The 12,409-nt window shown below is 40.4% G+C and overlaps 1 pseudogene; it reads left to right on the top strand.

The window, feature by feature from the left end:
- The window catches only part of LOC101412282 (tyrosine-protein kinase RYK pseudogene), a 38,052-nt pseudogene extending 29,680 nt beyond the window's left edge, over positions 1-8,372 (top strand).
- The last annotated feature ends 4,037 nt before the right edge of the window (positions 8,373-12,409 follow it).

Genomic DNA, 12,409 nt, shown 5'->3' on the forward strand with positions numbered 1-12,409 from the left:
TGCATCTATATAATCATGTGATTTTTTTCCTTCAGTCTGTTTACATGGTGTATTACATTGATTGATTTTCTTAAGTCGAACCATCCTTGCATACCCAGAATGAATCCCACTTGGTCATGGTGTATAATTCGTTTAATGTGTTGTCGAATACAGTTAGCAAGTATTTTGTTGAGGATTTTTGTGTCTAGGTTCATTAGAGAAATTGATCTATAATTTTCCTTTCTTGTGGTGTCTTTGTTTGGCTTTGGTACTAGGGTAATGTTGGCATAGAATGAGTTAGGTAATGTTCCTTCTGTTTCAATTTTTTGGAAGAGTTTCAGCAGGATTGGTCTTAGTTCTTTCCGGAATGTTTTGTAGAATTCACCTGTGAATTTAGGTCTGGGCTGGGCTCTTCTTAGTTGGGAGGTTTTTAATGACCGATTCTATCTCTTGACTTGTGATTGGTTTGTTGAGATCATAAATTTCTTCTTTCATTAATATAGGCTGCTTATATGTTTCTAGGAATTTGTCCATTTCTTCTGAATTGTCATTTTTGTTGGAATATAGTTTTTCAAAGTATCCTTTTATGATAGTCTTTATTTCTGCGGGGTCAGTGGTGATATTTCCTTTCTCATTTCTTATTTTGTGTATTTGTATCTTCTCTCTTTTTTTCTTTGTTAGTCTAGCTAAGGGTTTGTCAATTTTATTGATCTTCTCAAAAACCAGCTCTTTGTTTTGTTTATCTTTTCAAGTGCTTTCTTATTTTCTATTTCATTTTGTTCTGCTCTTATCTTTGTTCTTTCTTTCTTTCTTCTTCCTATGGGGCTACTTAGTTGTTTTTTTACTAATTCCTCCAAATGTGCAGTTAGTTCTTCAATTTTTGCTCTTTCTTCTTTTTTGATGTATGAATTTATGGGTATAAGTTTCCCTCTCAGTACTGCTTTTGCTGCATCCCTTAAGTTTTGGTATGTTGTGTTATCATTTTCATTAGTTTCAAGGTAGTTATTAATTTCTTTTGAGTTTTCCTCTTTGGCCCACTGTTTTTCTAAGAGTGTGCTGTTTAATTTCCATATCTTGGTGTGAAATCTGGCCCTCTGGCCCTTGCAGATTTCCAGGTTCACTCCACTGTGGTTAGAGATATTATTTTGTATGATTTTGATCTTTCTGAATTCATTGAGCCTTACTTTGTGGCCTAGCATATGGTCTATCTTGGAGAATGATCCATGTGCACTTGAGAAAAATGTATATCCTGTTGTATTCAGGTGTAATGATCTGTATATGTTTATTATATCCAGCTCCTCTAATATACTGTTTAAAGTTTTTGTTTCTTTATTGATTCTCTTTTGAGATGTTCTGTCCAAAGTTGATAGTGGTGTATTAAAGTCTCCCACTATAATTGCAGAGGCATCTATTCTTTCACTTAGTGTTTCCAGGGTTTGCCTCACATATTTGGAGACGCCCTTGTTAGGAGCAGAAATATTTATGATTGTTCGTTCTTCTTGAAAGATTATCCCTTTCACTAATATGTATTATCCGTCTTTGTCTCTCACAATTGTTTTGCATTTAAAGTCTATTTTGCCTGATATTAATATAGCTACTCCTGCCTTTTTTTTTTTGGTTATTGTTTGCTTGTAAGATTGTTTTCCAGCCATTCACTTTCAACCTCCATGAATCCCTGGGTCTAAGATGTGTTTCTTGTAGACAGCATATAGATGGGTCATATTTCCTTATCCAATGTCCCAGTCTGAATCTTTTGACAGGTGAGTTTAATCCATTGACATCCAGTGTTATTACTTTCAAGGAATTATTTATGTTAGCCATATTTTGTTTGGACTTGTGTTTGTCATATTTTGTTGGTTTTTTTCCTTCTCTTTTTGTCTTTTTTGTTGTTCTTATCCTCTCCTCCAACTCTGCCTCTCCTGTTTTTTTTTTCTTTCTTCCTGCAGAACTCCCTTTAGTATTTCTTGAAGGGCAGGGTTCTTGTTGGCATATTCGTTTAATTTCTGTTTATCTGTGAATATTTTGAACTCTCCATCATTTTTGAATGCTAGCTTAGCTGGGTAGAGTATTCTTGGTTGGAAATTTTTTCCTTTTAGTACCTTGACTATATCATACCACTGCCTTCTTGCCTCCATGGTTTCAGATGAGAAATCAACACTTAATCTTATGGAGCTTCCCTTGTATGTGATGGTTCTCTTTTCTCTTACTGCTTTTAGAATTTTCTCTTCATCTTGAGCATTGGATAATTTGACAAGTATACGTCTTGGGGTGGGCCTATTGGGATTTGTGGTGTTTGGGGTGCTTTGTGCTTCCTGGACATGTACATCCATCTCTCTCAGTAGATTTGGGAAGTTTTCAGCCATTATTTCCTCCAACACCCCTTCTGTCCCGTTTCCCTTCTCTTCTCCTTCTGGGATGCCTACAATACATATGTTTGTGCATTTTGTATTGTCATTCAGGTCCCTAGGTTCTAGCGGAATTTTTTCTATCTTTTTATCCATTAGTTCTACTATCTGTTTGATTTCAGATGTACTGTCTTCCACATCACTAATTCTCTCCTCTGCCTCTTCTAACCTACTGCTATTTGCTGAGAGTGTATTTTTGATTTCTTGAACTGTGGTGTTCATCACCATCATATCTGTTATCTTTTTGCGTATGTCTGCAATTTCCTCTCCAAGTGTTTTCTTCATATTGTTAATCTTTTCCTTTACTTCATTAAGTTGGTCTCTAATATATGTTTTGAGATCTTTAATTGCTTGTCCAATGTTCTGCTCCCCTTCCTGGTTTTTAGTTTGTTCATTGGATTCGGCCATGTTTTCCTGATTATTGGTTTGGTTTGTAGTTTTTTGTTGCTGTCTGGTCATCATTTTATCTTGACAGGTTTAATCAGTTCCTTAGCTTCTTTGTCTAGTCTTGGGGATTAATTAGTTGTTGTTTGTGCATAAGTGTTATGTCTTCTCTTTGTCACTTTGTTCTTCTTACTCTATTTTCTTGTTGCTGGCTGAGTTCACTTTGAAGGAAAATATTAGGGCCAGGGAAAGTAAAATGAGTAAGAAAAGAAAATGTATAGAGTAGTACTGATAATAAATGTTAACAGAGCAACAATGTGAGATCTGGGAAAATGGATATTAGACTCATTTAAGTTGTGTAGAGTTAGAGCAGCAAGTAGAGTACCTATAATGAGACAGTCAACTGAATATGGGGAGGAATATTGTATGAATTTAAAAAGCCAGTGTTTTCATGAGAGAGGGAAAGAGAAAAGAAAGACAATAATATCAAGAGTGGATAAAAGACAGAAAACAGAACAAAGGTATTAGAAATAAAAAGTCAGACAATTTGGGGGCCAAAGAAAGGGCGGTGGAATGTAAGAGAAACAGTAGATGATGGAGGATAGAAAGATGTGGGGGAAAGGGAATAGTGTAGGTGGCTAAATCAATACACACAGAAAAGGGGAAATGGGAGATGAGGAAACACAGCGAGTGTGAAGTGCTCCCTGCAGCACCTATTATATAAAGAAAATATAATAAAATAAGAAGAAAAAGAGAAAAGAAAAAAAAGAGAAGAGAAAAAGGGGGTGGGCAAAGAAAAGGAGGGGGGGAACAAGCAAGAAAAAGAAAAAGAAAAAGAAAAAGAGAAAAAAAAATTAAATAAATGGAAAAGGACCTTGGGGGATAAAATGGGAGAAAAGACCAGGAGACAATGCAATATTAACAACCAAGACAAAAAAAAAAAAAAAAAAGAACCAACGTTTTAAGCTAGGAATCCTCTTTGCAGTTAAACAATACACTTTCTCCTTTCCTCACTTCTCTCTCCCAGGGCAGCAGGAAAGCTGCTTGAGAGGTCCAGTAGGAGATTCAAGTAGGTCCTTATTGAACCAACTCAACACAGAAGACTATGGCTCTTTATTTCCAGCATGAGATCACCTACACCTCCCCAGAAACCCCAAATATGCTACTGGAAGCTTGGATAGCACCTCCTACAGTCCTTCTCCCTTAGGTGTGCTAGGAGAGGTCTAATTGATTTTCTGACTCCACCTTCTCCCAGACCAAGTTTCCTATCCCAGGATGTTTAGGTAAATTGGACTTTCTCAGGAGATTCACCTCTCCTTTCTTCCTAGACTCTCCCCAAGACAGCTGGTATACTCCTCCAAGTTCAAGGAGAGAGAGGAAAAAAAAAAAGCAAACACAAGCACGGAGGGCTAGGTTAATGAAGGTCCTCAGATGGACCTCAGGGTGCAGTGGATTCAGGGATGGGAAGTCCGTGATATTGCAGACTCAAGGTGTGTGAGTCTCTGGAGCGTGGGCCACCAGGGTTTAGGGGACACAGACCTGGGAACCACGCATCTGGTTAACAGGGGTCCTGGGAGCACCACAGCACAACACAGCCTTCAGGGATCCCCGCAGCTGGGCGCCAGCCCTAGGGGGAGTGGTCCCACCCGCCACCTCTGACCTCCATGTCAGAAATCCAAAATTCCACCTCTCACAAGAATCTCTTCTGTCACTGTCTCACTAAATCGACCTCCAGATACCTCCTGCCCTGCAAGCCCCCGAAACAGCCCACTCAGGGTTTGGGAGCACCACAGCACAGCAAAGATTTCAGGGACTGCCATGGATGGGCCGCCAGCCCTAGGGGGAGGGGTTCCACCTAGAACTTTTGACCTCCGTGTCAGAAACCCAAAGTTCCACCTCTTGCAAGAACCTCTTCTGTCACTCTTTTTTTTTTTTTTTTTTTAAAGATTTATTTATTTATTTAATTTCCCCCCCTCCCCTGGTTGTCTGTTCTCGGTGTCTATTTGCTGCGTCTTGTTTCTTTGTCCGCTTCTGTTGTCGTCAGCGGCACGGGAAGTGTGGGCGGCGCCATTCCTGGGCAGGCTGCACTTTCTTTTTCACGCTGGGCGGCTCTCCTCATGGGCGCACTCCTTGCGCGTGGGGCTCCCCCACGCGGGGGACACCCCTGCGTGGCACGGCACTCCTTGCGCGCATCAGCGCTGCACGTGGCCAGCTCCACACGGGTCAAGGAGGCCCGGGGTTTGAACCGTGGACCTCCCATATGGTAGACGGATGCCTAACCACTGGGCCAAAGTCCGTTTCCCTCTTCTGTCACTCTTTCACCAAACCGTCATCCAGATACTTCCTGCCCTGCAAGCTCCCGAAACAGCCCGCTCAGGGTTTTGGAACGCCCCACACAACAAAGATCCCAGGGATCGCTGCGGCCAGGCCACCAGCCCTAGGGGGAGGGGCTCCACCCAGAACCTCTGACCTCCGAGTCAGAAACCCAAAATTCCACCTCTCGCAAGAATCTCCTCCGTCACTGTCTCACCAAATCGACTTCCAGACACCTCTCACCCTGGAAGCCCCCGAAACAGCCCGCTCAGGGCTTGGGAACTCCCCAGTGCAGCAAAGCCTTTAGGAATCGCTGCTGCCAGGCCGCCAGCCCCTGGGGGAAGGGTTGTGCCCACAACCCTGACCTCCCTGAAAGAGACCCAGAATTCTACCTCTTGCAAGAATCTCCTCTGTCACCGTTCCACTAAATCGACGTCCAGACGCCTCCTGCCCTGCAAGCCCCCAAAACAGCCCAGTCCAGCAGGGCTCCAACCCTACTCAGCCGCATCTTTGCAGGAGAGATTATGAGGTGCACTCACTCGGACGCCATCTTGCCCCGCTGAGCAACTGTTTTCTTTTTAATTTATTGTTTATATTTTCAATTATTAAATTTATGAAATAAAATTATAAAATTAAAAAAAATGAAAACAAAAAGTGAAACTACTGATTTACAGATATGGCCCTATATACAGAAAATCCTGAAACATAACCACAAAGAAACAAGAACTAGTAAATGAATTCAGCAAAGTGGCAAGGTACAAGATCAACACCCCGAAATTTGTAGAAAGGAATAACTTGAAGAAGAAAATTTAAAAATCCATTTACAATAGCAACTAAATGAATTAAATATCTAGGAAGAAATCTAACCAAGGATTAAAGAACTTATACACAAAAAAATTACAAATATTGCTAAAAGAAATCAAAGAAAATCTAAATAAATGGAAGGCTATTCCATGTTCATTGACTGGAAGAATATTGTTGTCCTTCTACCCAAAGCAATTTACAGATTCAACGCAATCTCAATTAAAATTCTAGCAACTTTCTTTGCAGAACTGGAAAAGTCAATAAAAGTCAATAAAATTAATTAAGTGGATGTAGCTTAAGTGGTTGAATGTCTGCTTCCCATGTATAAGGTCCCAAGTTCTATCCCCAGTACTTCCTAAAAAGCAAAACAGACAAATAAACAAATGAGAAAACCAGTTCTCTTTGGGGGAGCAGATATAGCTCAGTGGTTGAGTGCCTGCTTCCCATGTACAAGGTCCTGGGTTCAATCCCCAGTACCTCCTTAAAAAAATTATTAAAACAATTTTAGGGAAGTTAGATGTGGCTCAAGCAGCTGGGTGCCCACCTACCACATGGGAGGTCCTGGGTTCGGGTTCCCAGTGCCTCCTAAAGAAGACAAGCAAGACAGGGAGCTGACACAATAAGGCTGGCACAATGAGATGATGCAACAATGAGACATAGTGAGGAAACACAATGAGAGACACAAAAAGAAGGAAGAGGAGGTGGCTCACGTGATTGGGTGCGTCCCTCCCACATGAAGGTTCTCAGGTTCAGTTATATAAAATAAATCTTTTGGGCGCGCCACCGCTCCTGCTGGCACTGCTGGCGCTACTGCCCTTGCCCGGCCGCCGTGCCTGCCCTGCAGCCCCTCGCGTGGGTGTACGAGGCAGGGCCCAGCATGAGCCTCTACCTGAGGGAGGAAGAGGTGCCCGGCTCATCGGTCTTGATGCAGAACTTCATTACGTGAGAAAGGACCTAATTAGTCACTACGCTCTGTCCTTTAACCTGTTAGTACCCAGTGAGACCAATTTCCTGCACTTCACTTGGCATAAAAGTCCAAGGTTGAATGTAAGCTGGGATTTCAAGTAGACAATTTTGTGGCTGTGGACAGGTCAACATTTCTGCTCAGGGGGAAGTTCCATGCACTTTATCAGTGTTTTGGGTTGAACTTTCCTCTACTGGCAAAGTAGATTCTGAGGTTCTGATACTAATGCAACTCAACTTGACAGTAAATTCTTCAAAAAATTTTACAGTCTTAAATTTTAAACGAAGGAAAAAGTGCTACAAAACAACTTGAAGAAGTAAAAACTTCAGGCTTGAACAAAAACACTAGCAGAACTATTTATGACCCTGTACATGCAGCTCCAACCACTTCTATGCGTGTTTTCTATCAGTGTAAGGGTTCGTTGTGCAGAAATATTTCTTGTAGCAGTAATATTAGCTGTTTTTGCACCTTTATTGTATGAAAAAGATTGAACTGGATGACAGCATCAGTGCCAGCAGTGTTCCCACGGGCTGTCTCAGCCATCCACCCAGATGACTCGTATCTGAGAGCTGACACGCCCAACAATGCAACTCCCGTTACCAGCTCCCCACGTTATCCTACTTTGTGGATCGAGAAGAACCTGAGAAGTGTCACTCTTTTGGAGGCCAAGGCCAAGGTGAAAGATATAGCAATAACCAGAGAGAGGATGACTCTAAAAGATGTACTCCAAGAAGGTACTTTTGGGCATATTTTCCATGAGACTTTAATAGATAAAAAACATCCAAATAAAGAAAAACAAGCATTTGTAAAAACAGTTAAAGATCAAGCTTCTTGAAATTCAGGTGACAATGATGCTCACTGAAGTTGTAAGCTACGATGTTTTCATCCCAGAAATCTTCCTATTACTGGTGTGTGTATAGAAGAAGGAGAAAAGCCCATGCCTTACATGAATTGGCGGAATCTTAAATTGTTCTTAAGGCAGTGCAAATTAGTAGAGGCCAACAGTCCTCAGGCAATTTCTCAACAGGACCTGGAACACATGGCCATTCAGAATGCCTGCAGAATGAGCTATCTGGCCAGAAGGGAAGTCACCCCCAAAGATCTAGCTGCTAGGAATTGTGTAATTGATGATACGCTTCAAGTGCAGATCACAGACGCCGCCCTCTCAAGAGACTTGTTCCCCGTGGACTATCACTGTCAAGGGGACAGTGAAAACAGGCCAGTTTGATGGATGGCTCTTGAAAGTCTAGTTAATAATGCGTTTTCCAGCACCAGTGATGTGTGGGCCTTGGGAGTGACGCTGTGGGAGCTCATGACTCTGGGCCAAACGCCATATGTGGATCCCTTTGAGATGGTCGCATATGAGAGATGGTTACTGGACAGCCCAGCCAATCGGCTGTCCTGATGAACTATTTGCTGTGGTGGCCTGTCGCTGGGTCTTAGATCCAGAGGAGAGACCCAAGTTCCAGCAGCTGGTCCAGTATCTCACTGAGTTCCATGCAGCCCTGGGAGCCTATGTCTGATATCTCTCACAATCCCAGCAGCAGCCGGAGGAAGATTCCTGTCGGGGCTCATTTGGAGCCAGTCACGGATGCTCTGAGTGTAGCACAACACCCACAGAAGCACACTTGCCTTCCCGAATACTGTGCCTTAGAAATGCTTTAGAATCTAAACTCTTTCAGACAGACTTAATAATGTGGAATATTTTCTAGATATCACTTTTATTAGATTGATCCAAAAGGGTTTTTTGTAATTTTATTTTGGCCGAAAGATTTTTAAAACAGAGCTACTTTGGACTAGGGGTGCATTCTTACAAAAGAAACAGTTTTAAAATTGTTTAAACGCAGATATTTGGAATAGCTATTTTAGTGTGAAAATAGCTTTTTTTTTTTTTGGTCTCATCAAGGTAATTGAAGGTGATCTACCTTTAAAGTTTTTAAACATATTTTTATCACTAATCTTGGAAATGGTTTGTTTTCAAGATACAGTACTTAGGAAAGGAAAATCAACAAAAAGATGTCTGGTATGCCTTGTATAAGAAAAGGCATTATTGGAGGTAGAAAATGTATAGAAGCGCTCAAATTAAATTTGTTGTGGTTCTTATTAGAAACAGAAACTTCTCTTGTATGAAAAATGGCTTATTTTTTATTTTTTAACTAAAATGGAATTATTTTTTTTATTCTGGGGCAAGTAGGAGCTGAGTTCATTACATCTTAAATTGGGCAGAAATTAGTTTTCCATGAGTCAGAAATGGGTTTGGGGTAGGTTAATAGTAAACAATGACTGCTTTATTTATTTTTATTCTCTGAAAAGGGAGATAATACAATTCCAGAAAGTGGTAGCACATTTCTAAGGTTAAGAATTCCTTTTTTTTTTTTTTTTAAGATTTTATTTATTTCTCTCCCCTCCCCCCAAGAATCCCTTTTATTGCACCTAGAATAGTGCTATGCACAGAGTGGAGTTGGCGTGGGTAAAACAATGTAAACTGGTAAATTTTGTGCTTGTTTTCAAGGTTAGCTAAAGTATAAAATTTGCTTTTTTAAAACACTTGAACTATTAAAGGATTTGTTTTTATATTTAAAAAAAATAAATCTTTTAAAAAAATTTATATGGAATCTTAAGGAACCAGAGAATAGCCAAAGCTATCTTGAAAGAATGATGTTCAATGACTCACACTTCCTGATCATAAAACTTATTACAAAGTCACAGTAATTGATACCGCATGGTACTGGCTCAAGGACAGACATATAGACCAATGGAGTAGAACTGAGTGTTGGAAATGAACCCTCACATTTATGGCCAACTGTTTTTTTGTTTTTTTCATTTCCTTATTGTGTTCTCGGCTGACATCCAATCATAATCTTATTTTTTTAATTAATTATTTTTATTTTTAAAGGAACTTTAGATTACATAAATGTTACATAAAAAATATAAGGGAATCCCATATGTCCCCCTGCCATACTTTCCCACATTAACAACATCCCTCACTAGTGTGGTACTGATATAGCCTGTGCATTAAATCAAAATTATTTCCAAGAGTACCTAGTCTCCAAGATGGCCAAATAAGTAATATAGGCCCTACAGTCTTTGAATGTTCAGAAGGGATGTGAGACTGAGTGTGTATTCAGGGCTGCCTCCAGACGATGTGGAAGATATGCTAATCCAAACTGGCTTGGATGTGGAGAATAGTAACTCACCTGGAGGAAATAATCTATCTGATACTAAGATCAAACACTGAAGAACCTAACCAAAGGTCTGTTTACCATCACTGTTAGTCTTCCTAATCCTATATCCTCTGTATAAAAGGGTCTGGAAAAAGCTGTTCGGGGCTCGGTTTTTATTAGGACAAGAGTCCGCCGAGCCCGGCCGGTCGAAATAAACCAACTTCCTTCTCGGTATTCTCGTGTCCTGGCCTTCGATACCGCGCACACCCGATTTCTCCACTACAGTACATTTGTTACAATTGATGAACACATATTGAAGCATTGCTACTAACCATGGATTACAGTTTACATTATAATTTACACTCTGTCCCACACAATTTTGTAGGTTATGAAAAAATATACAATGATCTGTTTCCATCACTGCAGTGTCATGTAGGACAATTCCAATGTCCTGAAAATGCCCCCCTATTACACCCATTCTTCCCTCTCCTATCCCTCAGAACCTCTGCTGTCCATTGCCTTTATATCAATGATAAGAGTTCTTCCATTGCTGGAATAATAATAAGTCTAGAGTAGAATAATATCAAGTGTACTTCAGTCCATTGTTCATTCCCCAATTTGAGGATTTGGGGACAGTGATAACAACTCTGCTTCTAATTGAAAGGGAGCTTAGATCCCATGGGGAAGATGGAAGGGATTATCTTGCTTGTAGTTGCAGACACTCTCTGTTCCTTGGGATGGGCGTTGTCTATCAACATCTCCTTGTTAGTTGTCCTGGATGAGTACAATGAACTGGAGTGTAGATGCCAACTGATTTTTGACAAGGGGGCCAAGTCCACTAAATTGGGGAAGAATAGTCTCTTCAACAAATGATACTGGGAAAATTGGATCTTCATTTACAAAAGAATGAGGGTGGACTCTTACTTCACACCATAAACAAAATCAACTCAAAATGGGTCAAAGACTGAAATGTTAAGAATCATAACTCTGAAACTTCCAGAAGAACATATAGGGAAGCATCTTTAGGACCTTGTGTTAGGTAATGGTTTCTTAGACTTAATACCCAAAGCACAAGCAACAAAAGAAAAAAATAGATAAATGGGACCTCATCAAAATTAAAAACTTTAGGAGCAGAGGTGTCTTAAGCAATTGGGTGTTCCCTCCCACATGGGAGGTCCCAGGTTTGGTTCCCAGTGCCTCCTAAAAAAAAGAAGACAAGCACACAGGAACAGACACAGAACAGACAGTCAGCACAAACAATGAGGCGGGGTAGATATAAATAAATAAATCTTTTTTTAAAAAGTAAAAACGTTTGTGCATCAAAGGACTTTATCATGAAAGTAAAAAGACCACCTATTCGATGGGAGAAAATATTTGGAAACCACATACCTGATAAGGGCTTAACATCCAGATACATATATTTTTTAATTTGCTTTATTCCATTTTTTAAAAAATTTTTATTTTATCCGCCCCACCCCCCCTTGTGGCTTGCTTGCTGTCTGCTCTCTGTGTCCATTCACTGTGTATTCTTCTGTGTCTGCTTGTCTCCCTTTGTTGTGTCATCTTGCTGTGCCAGCTCTCTGCAGGCACAGGCCGTCAGCTCTCTGTAAGCACAGGCCAGCTTGCCTTCACAAGGAGGCCCTGGGAAGCGAACTCAGCGCCTCCCATATGGTAGATGGGAGCCCAATCAGTTGAGCCACATCTGCTTCCCCAGAATACAATTTTTTAAAAATCCTACAATTCAACAGCAAAGAGACAAGCAACCTAGATAAAAATTGGACAAAAGGCTTGAAAAGACATTTCTCCAAAAAAAAGGTATATAAAAATGACCAAAAAAACACATGAAAAGATGCTCACCATCATTAGCCATTAGGGAAATGGAAATCAAAACCACAGTGAGATACCATTTCACACCCACTGGAATGTCTACTATTAAAAGAAAAAAAAAAAAAATGAAAGTAGGAGGCAATGTAAAATGGGGCAGCTGCTGTGGAAGACCATTTGGCTGTTCTTTAGAAAGCTAAGTAAGGAATGACCCAGCAATCCACTACTAGGTATATACTCAAAAGAACTGAAAGGAGGAACTGAACAGATACTTGCACACTGGAGTTCCTAGTGGTGTTATTCACAATTACCAAGTGACAGAAGCAACCCAACTGTCCCTCAGCCAATAAACAGATAAATAAAATGTGGTATATACACACAATGGAATATTATTTAGCATTAAAAAGGAATGAATTCCTGATACATGCAACAACATAGATGAGCCTTGAAGATATCGTGTTGAGTGAAATATACCAGACACAAAAGACAGATATTGTGTGATCTCACTGATTTGAGGTAATTAGAATAAGCAAACTTGTAGAGTCTGAGATATGAATGTAGGTTACCAGAGA

The sequence above is a fragment of the Dasypus novemcinctus genome, chromosome 25 (assembly GCF_030445035.2).
Source record: "Dasypus novemcinctus isolate mDasNov1 chromosome 25, mDasNov1.1.hap2, whole genome shotgun sequence".
Taxonomy (NCBI): Eukaryota; Metazoa; Chordata; class Mammalia; order Cingulata; family Dasypodidae; genus Dasypus; species Dasypus novemcinctus.